Genomic DNA, 13949 nt, shown 5'->3' with positions numbered 1-13949 from the left:
ATCTACTGAATTTTTTTCATTGTGATTTCTTTTGTTGATCTCTTGCCTATTCAACTCAGGTTTTAAACTATAAATATTACAGTTATTTTCTGGAAATATATACATTTTTATTTAAATTATAATAGAGTTAAGCTTTATATATAGTTATATATATGTAAACTACATATATAACTATATAATATATATAAATTATGTATATATAGTTTACATATATATGTCCAGTTGGGTACCTTTATCACAGTCGTCCCAACACCATTTTTTGTTCACCGAATTGACCCTTTTAATAGAAGGTACCAATACTCAAATGCTGTAATAAATACATATGTAACAAAAATGGAAAAAGTAAAAGTAACTATAATGAAATGAAGTTCTTAAAAAAAAAACCAAAACTCTCTTATCAAGCATTCTAGGAGTCTGAGGCAGAGAAACAGCTGCCATCTTGTTCGTTGCTCCACCGGCGCGCTAACACTTCCGTCGACTCACCTCACACCCCGCCAGCTCCAGCACTGCCTCCAGTGAGGGCACCATTTTAGTCCTGGAACTCACCAGTGCCTCAGTAAACAGACCGAATATGTTAAAAAAAAAAAAAAAAATCAAGCTGATGGGGCGGCTGGTGGTTGTAAAGGTGCAGGGCTTCCGCTGCTCCCAACGTGGAAGGACGGTGGTGCTGACTGGCTAAGGAAAGATGTGCCGGAGGCAGCAACGTGGTGTCTTGGCCCCGGGACCACAGACTGCAAGACGTCAGCAGGATTGGAAAGGCAGCTTGAAAAGCTTAGCAGTTCCAGGTATAGGATAAATACAACTCACAGGACCTTACAGAAGAAAAGTGTCACTAAAAATTAACAGTATCAAGATTTTTTCCTGAAACTTGGTTTAGGTAAAAAGACAAAAAGAGCAATTTTTTACTGGCCACAGAAACTTCTCTCGGCTTTGCCTGCCCTGAGCTTCGTAACCTCTTAGCCCTGGAATTCTATGGCTAGGTCAGCACAGCCCGGTGCGGACTCCGGTCACCACACACAGCTTCTCTTCAACCTGCTCTATGTGGAGGATGATTTTTTATTTTTGGTATCGGGGATCGAACTTGGGTCCTTGCACTTGCATAGCAGATGGTGAAACCACTGAGCTAAATCCCCAGCCCTGGAGGATGATTTTTAGTATCAAGTGTACTCACTTTTAAACATTTTCCCTTGCACAAATTTAAAGCTATAGTTGCAGCCCTAAGGTGAACATCTACTCAATTCTTCTGTCCTTCTGACAGATAAGCTAAAAAATGTGTAACAATGCTTCCAGGGACAAGTTAAAGGAGTGGATTGAAAGGAGACCCTGGAAGCTTCATAAACACTTAAAATAGACTGTGACATTCCCTGGAAATGTCATTCCAATTTAGCCAGACATAAGAAGTGGCACACCATTCACCCCAATCCTCAAATTAGCAACTGTTACTTATATAAATCTTGTGACAATTTGATTGCAGTTCACTCTACCTCAGACCATAATAAAACCAAGAGTAGTGCTGCATATAAAACAAGAGGAGGAAGTTTAACACAGCCAGACAATTGAGACTTGGAGTGATAACATTAGTGGGCCACTGGGAAAGGTCTGTGGAGAAAGTGGGTAATATGCTTTGAACAATGTCTTCTGCTTGAATTAGTCCATGGTTATTGAAGTTACTCTTTTGACAGAATAAAATAGGTCCAGATTCTGAATTTTTTGATGTATCTGACATCAGGCCATAGAATTCTTCAATAGCTTGAACATCTATTTTCTCTTACAGTGCTTGCTTCGGCAGCACATATACTAAAATATTTTCTCTTACAATGTCATCGTCAAAAGCCAGAAACCATGACTTTTCACAATAGTAATATAATGTCCCTGATTAGGGCCACTGCCACAATGAATGACCATGGCAACCAAGTCATACATGTGGACCACGTTCACAGCATCACTGGAGATGTTGAAGAGTCAGAGCCCCAGAGATAAAACCACTCTGTAAGATAGCTTGGTGCACCTGTGGAGCTGCTCCAGGTACTTGAACCGCTTTAGTTGCAGGGCCAAAATGCTGGGGAGCTTTTTCACCTGTGTCCTTTTCTGGGCTTCCTGCTTGCTGCAGCATGTTTCACAATAATATTTTTGTTCACTACACAGTGTTTCTGTTGCTGAAGTCTCTCAGATAGTGGGTAGTGGAAATGTTCTGCTTCACATCAAAAGAAAGGTCAAGAAAATCTTCATCTTTGCTACTAACAGTTTCACAGTTCAAGCATCATTTCATTGGTGAGCGTTCCCTGAAAAGTCTCATGGACCTAGGTGAGTTCTAGTTTCCTATTCTCTGCAAGTTCATTCATGTTGCCATTTTTAATTTTCCATTTTTATTTTCCTGTTTCTTCTCTTCCTTCAGGATGTCAGCTAATAGTGTTTATCAAATGATTAAAAAATTTGTGAGCATCCTGCTGCATGTAGTTATCAAGGAGATCATTTTCTTCTCTCAGCTTTGAAATAAACTTCTTTGGTGAGATGATGCCAACTTTCTTCTGTTGACAGTGCTGTGGAAAAGGTCTGTGAGGCATGTCAACAAGTTTTCTTTTTTTTCTCTGGGCCTTGTATGCCAACATGTTCCCATGGAATGGCTGGCAGAAGTACAATGCCTGAAGCGTGGAGTTGCAGTAGCAAGTGTTCCCAAAATTGACCAATCAAAGCAGAGTTCATTGATTGGAAACTGGTCTGGACCAACGTCTTTTTCTAGAGCAGAGGCATTGAGGCCCATGTTACAGATGGAGGCGTTGTTTCAGACAGTATAAAGCCTGCAGTGATACCACACTGCCGTCTTTATGAGGTGAAAAGAGGACTGTCCATGATGGAGGTTCCAGTGAGGCCAGGCAAGTGGTGGAGAGTGGCCTGGCGTCAGGCTTTCAGTATTTCCCCAACTCCATTTTTAAACTCCATTAACTCATCAATTTGAAATGCTACATTTATTGAATTTATTTATATACATATTTTTGAGTTTATTTATGTACATATTTTTGAGGGGTTTTTTTGTTTTAATTTTTATCTGACAATTTCTATACTATCAAGAAACTATAATTCCTTCTCATTGAAAACTTATGGAATATTTATGGACATTTCTATTTCAGATAAACTTTGGAATTTAGGTCACTTTAAAAATACTTGAAGATAATGATTACATAAAAAAAAGACAAGATATAAAACAAAATCAGCAGAGTTTTAGTAAGCAGAGATTGCTAGAATTCCAATATGTAAAAAGTTCTTCCTGTTCATTAATTTTCCACACACCCCATGTTTTTAAAGGAGTATCATTCTCCATGAAACACGAGTCACTTAAAATATGTAACAGTGTGCTATTCAAAATTAGCTGTAAATGAGTATATGCTATGCCGCAGGCCAAGCCTGAAAGATGATCCCTCGCCTCCTCCCTACTCCCTTTCTCCTCCGTAGATTGGAGTCAACAGACTCTGTCTATTTGGCTAATATTGTAGACCCTGGATGGCACAGCCCCAGGAGACAGTTCACTATGTATTCTTTCCTGTTCCCTTCTTGCACATGCCCCAATCATGAAACAATCGCACTATGTTCAGCCTAGGCCATGAGGGCCATGTAGCACTTCTCTTCCTTCCGCCTTCTCTTCCTGTTTGCCTTCCACTATAAATAGAGCACATGGTACACTGCTGTTCTGCTTGGGCAACTGTTATTGGTTGATCAAATTATTAAAGTTTACACATCACCTGTATGCTCATCCACATAGCTGCTCCACTCAAATCAAATATGGTACCATATTCTCCTGTCCTACGGTTATCTTATGAATCATTTAAAAAAAAACTAGTAAGAAAGGCATACTTATAGGTAGCTTGTGTGTCAATACTTCACAAATATTATCTCAATGTTCATAAAAACTTTTAATCCACGTAAGACTCTATAAGCACTCACTTTGTGTCTAGTTTTCAACTTACAGTTTGGTAATGTAGAGAGACAAGAACAGTTAAAATACTATGTGATGAAAGAAACACAATACTATAAGAACTTGTGGGATGGGTGCCTTACCTAAATCTAAATTCTCAGAAAAGTTTCAGAATGTGAGTTCAAAGTTAGGATTTGAAGGGGAACTGGAGAACAAAGGAAACTTTTCATAGCAGTAGAAGAGTATGTACTGGGCAGTAGGATTTGCAAAAAAATGAGAAGGGGGTGAAGCAAGAAAAGAAAAATAATATTTCCATTCCTCAAAGTTTCTAAATTAATGCCTTGATTTTAGTATCCTGTTAGGAATTTAGTTGGTGCAGTTTAGAAAAATAATTCTCTAAGTATCAATGGTCTCAGATCACTGGTTGCAAGCAAAAAAAAAGGTTTTTTTTTCCCCCTAAAGCAGATTCTATTTTTCTCTATTTACTTGGAGGCCTGCTAACTTGAATGGGAAATTATTTCTCCTAAAGACGTAAAAAATAATGACAACTACTGAGTCCTGCTGAAATCTTAATAAGTGTGTCATCCTCAAAAGACAGTAAGAAGTTGACAGGCTGCTTTGTTACTGTGTAACAGGAACATTGGCATTCTAGCTCAGTCTTTTTAGATTATCACTTCCTTTTCTTTATTTTCACTTTTCTTATTGGTACATTTTAGATATACATGGTGATAACATTCATCGTAGGGAATTTGTACCTGTAAATGATATATCTTGCTTCATCTTTTTTCCCATTTCCTTCCTATCCCTTCAACCCCTATTCCCCCTCCTCTCTCCCTTGTTCCCTCTCTCATTTGAACATTTTCTTCTCATTTCCCAATATCTATTATACATTTTGGTCCTTATTTACACTTTTGGTTTCTCATTCTACAGAAACAATGTGGCATTTAAACGTGTGTCCAATTTACTTCACTTAAGAGTATGTTCTCAAGGTGCATCCATTTAGCTACAAATCTCTCAAGCTTATCTTTTTTATGGCCAAGTAGTACTCCATTGTATGAAAGAACCCCATCTTCTTTATCCATTCATTGGTTGGTGGACATTTGGGATGTTTCCAAGATTTAGCAAACTATACCCCTATAAATACGAGTGTGTATATTTTGCTGTGTTATGATGCTTTAATTCTTTCTGGAAGATACCACGAAGAGGAATAACTGGGTCAAATCACACTTCTAGTTTTAGTTTTTTGAGGAACTCCACATTGATTTCCATAATGGTTGCACCAGTCTACATTCTCAACATCTTCTCCCAAAGGAAAAGGATTCCTTTTTCCCAGCAGCCCTGTCCATATTTATTATTGGTTGATTTCTTGATAACAGGTGTTGTTTCTGGAGTGAGCTAGAATCTCAGCGTTATTTTAATTTGCATTTCATGAATGATGAGTGATGTTGAACATTTTTTCACAAATTTATTTTACACATTTATTTATTTATTTATTTTCTACTTCTTCATCTGAGAAGTATCTATTCATTTCAGATGCCCATTTTTGGGTTAGGTCTTTATATTTGAAGAATCTGAATTTTTTTTTAGTTTTTTATATATTCTAGATATTAGTCCTTTGAGGAACAGCTGGCAGGAAAGTTTTCCCACTCCATGAGTTGTCTCTTCAATGGTGGTTTCTTTTGCTGTGCAAAAGACTTGTAATGAGATGAAATCCCAGTTGTTGATTCTTTATAATATTTCTTGTGTGATTGAGGTTTTGTTCATAAAGTTTTTGCCTACACCAACATCTTCAAGAGTTCTGTCTATTCTTAGTGTTTCTGTTTAGTGTTTCTGTTTTAATATTTAATCTTTGATTCATTTTCATTTTAGTTTACTGTATGGTGAAAGATATGGGTCTCATTTTAATCTTCTGGATGTGGAAAGCCATTTTTTCCAGCACTGTTTATTAAAGAGGCTGTCTTTCTTTCAGTGAAGGTGTTTGTCAAAAATAAAGTGGCTGGGCCAGGGACTTAGCTCAGTGGTGCTGTGCCTGCCTTGCAAGTACAAGGTCCTGAGTATAGTGGCTGAGTATGTCTGGAATTGTTTCTACATGTTCTAATCTGTTCCATTGACCCTCAGGTCTGGTTTGTTTTTGTTTGTTTGTTTGTTTGTTGCCAGTACCATGCTGTTTTTATCTCAGTAGCTTTGTAGTATAATTTCAAGTTAGGGATTGAGATGTCCACTGCTTTGCCTTTGTTGCCCAGAATTGCTTTTGCTATTCTAGGTCTCTTCTGGTTCCAAAGTAATTTTAAGATTGTTTTCTCTAATTCTGTGAGATATGCTATTGGTATTTTGATCAAGATTGCATTAAATCTGTATAACAATTTTGGAAGTGTGCCCATTTTTCACTATATTGGTTCTTCCTACCCATGAACAATGGAGATATATATATATATATATATATATATATATATATATATATATATAGTGACCTTTTTTGTCTTTCTTAATCAGTCTTGGCTTGAAATCCACTTCGTCTCCAAATAGAATAGCTACTCCTGCTTTTTCCAGGTTCTTGTCACATAGAATATTGTTTTCCATCCTCTGACTTTCAGTCTATGAATTTCTTTTTGAATTAAATGTTTCTTGTATGCAGCACATTGTTGGATCTTTTTTCTTGATCCATTCTGCTATTCTATTTCTGTTGATTGGTGAATTGAGACCATTTACATTGATGATTATAACAGATATGTATTGATTTATACTTGTCATGTCATTTTCCTGCTATTGGTTTCCTTTTTTCCCCCTCTGGTTAATTATTTGCTTGCCTGGTGGATTCAATCTGTTGGGGTTCATGGAGTTATATTCCTCATTATCTCTTTCTAGAATGTCCTTCAGAACATTTTGGAGTGCTGGTTTGGTGGTCATGAGTTTCTTCAGGTATTCTTTGTCATGAAGTATCTTATTTCTTCAATTTTTTTTTTTTTTTTTTTTTTTTTTTTGGTAGCAGGGATTGAACCTGGAAACTTACATTTATGAGGCAGGCAGCAAAACCACTGAAGTAAATCCCTGGCCCTCTTTATCAATTTTGAAAGATAGTTTTGTGGAGTACATCAATCTGGGTTGGAGGTTGTTTTCTTTTGTGGCTTGAAATACTTCACTCCAAGCTCTCCTTAATTTGAGGGCTTGTGTTGAGAAGTCTCTTGTGATTCTGATGGAATTTGTTTATAGGTGATTTGTTTCTTTTCTCTAACACCTTTTAATATTGTGTCCTTGTGTTAAATTTCTGGAATCTAGACTATTATATCCCTTGGTGTAGATTTTTTTTTTTTTGACCATGGCTAATTGGAGTTTTATATGCCTCATTTATCTGTATGTCAGACTCTTTTTTCATGCTAGGGAAGTTTTCTGCCATTACTTCTTTGAACAGTTTTTTTTGAATGTCATTTGTACTATCTCCTACTTTTCTATTGACTCTGATCAATCTTATGCTATTCTTCTTTGAATCATGTAGAAGCTGTTAGTTTGATATTTTTGTGGTCACTTGCTATTTTTAAGAAGTCTTTCTTTTCATGATCGCTAACTGCAATCCTGTCTTGTATATCAGATATTCTGTCCTCACATTGCCTCATTCTTTTTTACTTTTTTTCCCCCAGTACTGGGAATCAAACTCAGGACCTTATGCTTGCCAGGCAGGCATGACACCAATGAGCTACATTCACAACCCATACATTCCCTTATTCTGACACATATACTTTCATTGAAATTTTTAATCTCCTGGATATCTGTTTGAATCTATTTCATGGATTCCATTGCTTTCTTATGTTGAGTGTTCATGGTTTCCATCATTTTCCTAAGCTCCTCTATTTTTTTCATCTGTATCTGCTCTAGAGTTACTAACCATATCTTGATCATGGTCACCATCTCTGTGATTATCTAGGAGATTATTTGTTTGTTTTTTTCTAGAGCCTTATTCATCTTCTTTGTTACTTCCACTTTTACCACTTCAGAGAATATAAGTGGGTGGCTTTCAAATTGTTGCCCCTCATTGGCCCCTGGGTTTGCATTTGGTGAGATAGAAGTCTGGGGTTGTTCTTTGGTACTGGCCTATAGTATTATTTTGACCCTTAGTCAATCTCAGTCTAGGCACACCAGGAAAAACAACTTATTAGAACAGTTATGTCACCTTGGCCAAAGTAGTGCAATCAGAAATAACAATAGCATCAGATGCAGCTTAGAAAATGACAAACTATGGTAACTATTAATTTGCCACCTTTAACCATATAAACGATATTTGTGGTTATATAACAAAATCTAGACCAAATCAGAAAATTGTATACAGTAAATATGCCCTCAATATGGTGATTTTATGCTCAGGGGAGAAAATTTTAAAAGGGTTGGGGGGGGAATAGAGAAATAGAAGAAGAGGAAGAGATTAGAAGCAAGGGTGGAGGACAAAGGATGATTATTTGAACTTTTGGAAACTGGTGAAGAAAACAGGCAGGAAAGAGAGAAGAAAGAATTAAAAACAAGAACAGAAGAGAACAAAAACAAGAAAACTAGAAGCAATGTTCACACTCATATCAAAATAAGAACAATCAAGAAAAAAGCAAAACAAAACCAAAAACAGATAAAACAAGAAAAGGAAAAAAAGAGTCCACTTCAGCACATGTATCTGTTGTCATGGTAGACAGAATGGGCAGACAGAGCTCAGATCGGTGTTGACTAATCCCAGTGTGTTAGTTACTTTTCTCTCATTGCTGAGACAAAACACCCAACACCCAAAGTTAAAGGAGAAAGATTTTATTTAGCTCAATTTGTAGAGGTTTCAGTACATAATCTGTTGGCTCCAAGGCAGAGTGGCACATGGCAGAGTGGAGTCAGAGAGGAGAAACAGTTCCTGGCCCCTACACAGTAGCAAAAACAAGAGACCTTAACAGTGTCTTCCTGCCCCTTTCATCTTATTCAGACTACTTAGGGCGGGTAGCAATCACACCTGAATTCTAATGCCCACAGGCCTAGCATTGTGCCACGAATCAATCACACACTGTAGATTCATCCTCCTCTGAAAAGCCCCCACCTAAGACCACCTGAGGCATTGAGGGGGGCACCTAATTACAAACCATAACATCTAGCAATCCAGTTGCAGATTTATGATTGGGGGTAGTGGATAATCCCAGCAAGCCTGAACCTTTTGTTCCACTGAAGTTCAGGCTAATTTCTGGGTATAAGGGTGGAACCTGATTTGTATGCCTCTGTATACACTCTGTTCACATTCCCTCTGGCTTGAACTCAGTTCCTTGACCTCTTGCCAACTTGAACTAGGTACTGCCTCACCCTGACACTGGGGCCACTAGATGTAACCAGCTGCAGCTGCTCTGAGTTATGAGCTCAGTTTACCTCTCACTAAGATGGTTACCAGGCAGTTGCCCTCTCCTGGAGATGTCTGATCCCAAATCATTCTCCAGCCACTGCAGACCACTGTGTCCACTACTCTATTCCATTGGTGCATTTCTCCATGGAGGCCTCTGGGGTAGCCAGTAGTTACCATGTGTCTACAGGTTCAACCTGTCCCTCCCACACAGTGAATCAGGGATCCAGGAGAAAGCACCCCTTACCACCTCCTTCTTCTCTGTTGAGGTCTCTCACTTTGTTCTCCCTGTGGCTTTTAATTCTCCCTTCAGATTCTTGCTGGATTCTGGGGACCTCTTTCCCTCCTTCTTCTCTTTTCCTCATGTTGCTATGGGCACCAAATCACAGAGAGGCTGTTGTTCACCACTCTCCTAACTTTTCACAAGTCTTTATTTATTTGTTTGTTTGTTTATTTATTTATTTATTGGTACCAGGGATCGAACTCAGGACCTTGCACTTTCAAGGCAGGCAGTGGCAACACTGAGCTAAATCCTTGGCTCCCTCTTTTTTTCCCCCTTCTTTTTAGATTATTGTTATTCCCCGCCTCAGTTTTACATGGCTATTTATGTATTTGAAGTTTTTTTATTCCCAATAACCCTCTCCTGGTTCTGATTATGACAATTCCCTTTTCTCTGACACTCAATAAACAGAATACCAGATATACACCATGGTATAGAAATGGAATAACCCAGCTGAAAAGAGGAAAGATGGGACTGGGCTTTAGGAACCTACCAGAACCAGGGACTTTAATGCCATTAGTTATGTTTTTACCTTATTCTTGCCTCTTAGGACAGACAGCTAATGTCTTTTTTATCCCCAGTGATATGGTTAAATCTCTGAAGCTTCATAACTCATACTTTTGACCAAATTTATTCTCTACCTCAATTCCAAGTTTCCAGAAAAAAGGTTTATAAGCAAGTTAGGTCATGTTCCCATCCCTGGTCTAGTCAACTATAGTCAGAATGACAAGACTGTCTCACAATACACAGCTCTTGCTGTGGTTACCATGAAGGTGGAAAGCATCTTTGCAAAACAAAAGCTTGGGATCTGGAGGGCAATGGACATAAAAGAGAAGGGCAGAAACTGCCACCACATTTCATAAGCATACCAAGAAGCTGCTTACATGAAAAGATTTTATCATTTCATATCCTTAATATTAGCCCATTCAACAAATTTCCCAGAACCAAAATCACCCCACTCATTACACTAAGGTAATCTGTCTCCCAAAAGCTTCAGTTAAAAACCAAAATTTCCCCTGCCACTTCTCTTGCTTTATATTGTACCTCTTTATCCTCATTGGTAGTTCAATCAATGGACTTCTTTTTGATCTTAAAACTCATTCTAATAATTACCACCCTTAGGACTCTTACAGTTACTATTTGTTCTGTCTATAGCACTCTGCCTCCTAGATCTCTGCATGGCTGGCTCCACCAGTATCGGCTGTCACCTTAGGAAGACTTTCTGTAATTAGACAACTTGAAGTAATTGCCAAGATATTTATTGTACTCATCACATTGATCAATGTCTGAAACTTTCTGGTGCATATATTTTCCTGGTATCTGTAGTAAGCTTCAAGTAGTAGAATACTCAGCTAAAGCTGCATTAATTAGTTTATACACTCAATAAAAGTATTCAGAGTTACTTTCACAGCTGTTAAGTTCAACAATGTCATCAAGAACCTGAAATTATGACCTTCTACTCTACCATCTTCAAAATATTGCCCATGTTGCCTCTTGAATCCCACACATATCCCAAGATGGAAAAAGTGGAAACTTGCACACTGAAGGAGGAAAACAACTTTCCAAGAAACTACCACCATACTTTCACTAAAATTGGGATGCCAGGATTTATATCCAAACTTTATCTTCAAGGGAGATTGAAAAACCATTTTCAGCTTCCATTCATTATGAAAGTGACCTCTGACAAGTAGGCAGATAACCATTGGCAACTGGAAAGTTAAAAGTAAGGTCTATTACATGCTCTGCCTGTGTGTCTTTACCTGTAGAATGGAAGTTTCACCAGACCAAGTGCCTAAATGGCTGCAGGCAGCTCCGCCTCTATAGCTTATTAGCGATATTTCCCATTATTATTTAAACCAGATTGAGCTTTAATCTCTCATTTGCAATCAACATCATCCTAAATGAAAATCAAATACAATCTGACAATGTAATCCAGGCAATCCTTAGGTAACACTAGCATATAGGACTGGGTTATTCTTGAGAAGCAATAGACACAGTGCCTAAGGATTATAAATTCTTGTAGAAGTCCATGCAAATAATTTCTATTTTGTCTTATAATTATAGAAAAAATAATGTGTATAATAATGAATCTAGTCTGTATTATATTTAGCTTTATGCCAGTTCAGATTGGAAATATATATATATATATTTCTTTTTTTTTACTTTATTAAATTCTTTTATTGGTACATTATAGGTATAAAACACAATCACATTTCTCATTGGGAATTGTACTTTTACATAATGCATCTTGGTTCTTATTTTTTCAGCATTCCCTGCCCTCCCTTCACCCCCTCCACCCATTCCTATTTACAAAGACTTTATTTCCATTTTTTCTGTTTCTCAGCACTTTTTCTTTCCCTTCATTCCTTTCCCCTGCCCCTCCCATTACCCCTACCCCTTTGGACCTTTTCTTCCTAGTTTGCATTACTGATTATTCATTCTAATCATTGGTACATTTTAGGTATGCAATATAATGACATTCATCATTGGAAATTTGCACCTTTACATAATCTCTCTTGGTTCTTATTTTTCACCCTTGCCCAGCCCTCCCTTCAACCCCTCCATTCCTCCCTATTTACAAAGATTTTGCTCCTATTTTTCCATTTTCTCATATTAATCCCATTCCCTTCTATCCTTTCCCCTAGCCCTCCCACTTCCTTCCCCTTTGCCCCTTTTCTTCCTATTTCACATGACCTATTATACATTTGAGTCCTTATTTACACTTTCAGTTTCTCACACCAGAGAAATTATTCAGTATTTATACATGTGTGTCCGATTTATTTCACTTAAGAGTATCGCATCAACATGCATCCATTTAGCTATAAATGTCTCTAATTTCTCATTTTTTATGGCTGAGTAGTACTCCATTTTATTAAAAAAACCACATTTTCTTTATCCAGTCTCCAGTTGATGGGGATTTGGCCTGTTTCCAAGTTTTAGCTATCACAAACTGTGCTGCTATGACCATGGGTGCACATATATCACTGTGGTGTGATTCTTTGAATTCTTTGGGGAAGATCCCCAGCAGTGGAATAGCGGGATCAAATGGGACTTCCAGTCCTAGTTCTTTGAGGTATCTCCATACTGATTTCCACAGTGCTTGCACCAGTCTACACTTCCACCAGCAGTGGAGCAGGGTTCCTCTTTCCCCACAGCCCTGCCAGCATTTGTTATTGGTTGATTTCATGATAGCAGCCATTCTTTCTGGTGTGAGGTGGAATCTCAGCATTGTTTTCATTTGCATCTCTCGAATGACCAGTGATGTTGAACATTTTTTCATGTATTTATTTGCTTGATTTTTAAATATAAGATAGCACCTTCATCTTGCATGGTAGTAAAGTGACCTTCAAGAATGGAGGCTCAGACATGGCATGCCAGGTCTATTTTCTTACGAGTTTGTTACGAGTTTGTTTTCTAATGAAAGTAAAGGGCACATCCCCTTAATCTCTCTCTCTCTCTCTCTCTCTCTCTCTCTCTCTCTCTCTTTCTGAAATTAGCAATGCCATTCCCCAGCAAGAGATCACAGATAGTTCACATTATATAACTTGCTATTTAATCTTGTTTAGTTTCAGGAACTAACAGTGACCAGTAAACTGGTCAGCATTTGTAATTGGTTGATTTCATGATAGCAGCCATTCTTTCTGGAGTGAAGTAGAATCTCAGTGTTGTTTTTATTTGCGTCTCTTGAATGACCAATGATGTGGAACATTTTTTTCATGTATTTATTTGCTATTTCTACTTCTTTGTCTGAGAAATGTCTGTTCATTTCAGATGCCCATTTTTGGATTGGGTCTTTAAATTTGGGAGGTCTGATCTTCTTAAGTTCTTTATAGATTCCAGATAGTAGACCTTGGTCTGAGGAAGAGCAGGTGAAGATTTTTTCCCACATTGTGGTTTGTCTCTTCACACTGCTGGTGGTTTCTCTTGCTGTGCAGAAGCTTTTTAATAAGAAGAGATCCCACTTGTTGATTGTTTGTGCTAGTTCATGGGCAACTGAGGTTTTGTTCATAAAATCTTTTCCTACACCGATGTCTTCAAGGGTTCTACCTAATCTCTGTTCCAACTGGTTCAGAGTTTCTATTTTACTATTTAGATCTTTAATCCATTTTGATTTTAGTTGAGTGCATGGTGAGAGATATAGGTCTAGTTTTAATCTTTGGCAAGTTGAAGCTCAATTTTTCCAGCACCATTTATTAAAGAGGCTATCTTTCCTCCAGTGAGGGTGTTTGGCTCCTTTATCAAAGATGAGATGGCTGAGTGTGTCTGGTGTTGTTTCTGCATCTTCTAATCTGTTCCACTGGTCCTCAGGTCTGTTTCTTTGCCAGTACCATGCTGTTTTTATCACAGTAGCTTTGTAGTAGAGTTGCAGGCTGGGGATTGTGATACCCCCTGTCATGTCTGTTATCTAG

At 37.9% G+C, this 13949-nt stretch overlaps 1 pseudogene; it reads right to left on the bottom strand.

The window, feature by feature from the left end:
• Window positions 1-1480: 1480 nt before the first annotated feature.
• LOC101709613 (ubiquitin carboxyl-terminal hydrolase 46 pseudogene) lies at window positions 1481-2785 on the bottom strand (annotated as a pseudogene).
• Between the last annotated feature and the right edge of the window lie 11164 nt (window positions 2786-13949).

Source organism: Heterocephalus glaber, unplaced genomic scaffold, assembly GCF_053883595.1.
Source record: "Heterocephalus glaber isolate CG9 unplaced genomic scaffold, H.glaber_assembly_v1.0 deba00001538, whole genome shotgun sequence".
Classification (NCBI taxonomy): domain Eukaryota; kingdom Metazoa; phylum Chordata; class Mammalia; order Rodentia; family Bathyergidae; genus Heterocephalus; species Heterocephalus glaber.
Note: the sequence above shows the minus strand (reverse complement) of the source record. Positions and strands in the feature narration are given on the sequence as shown.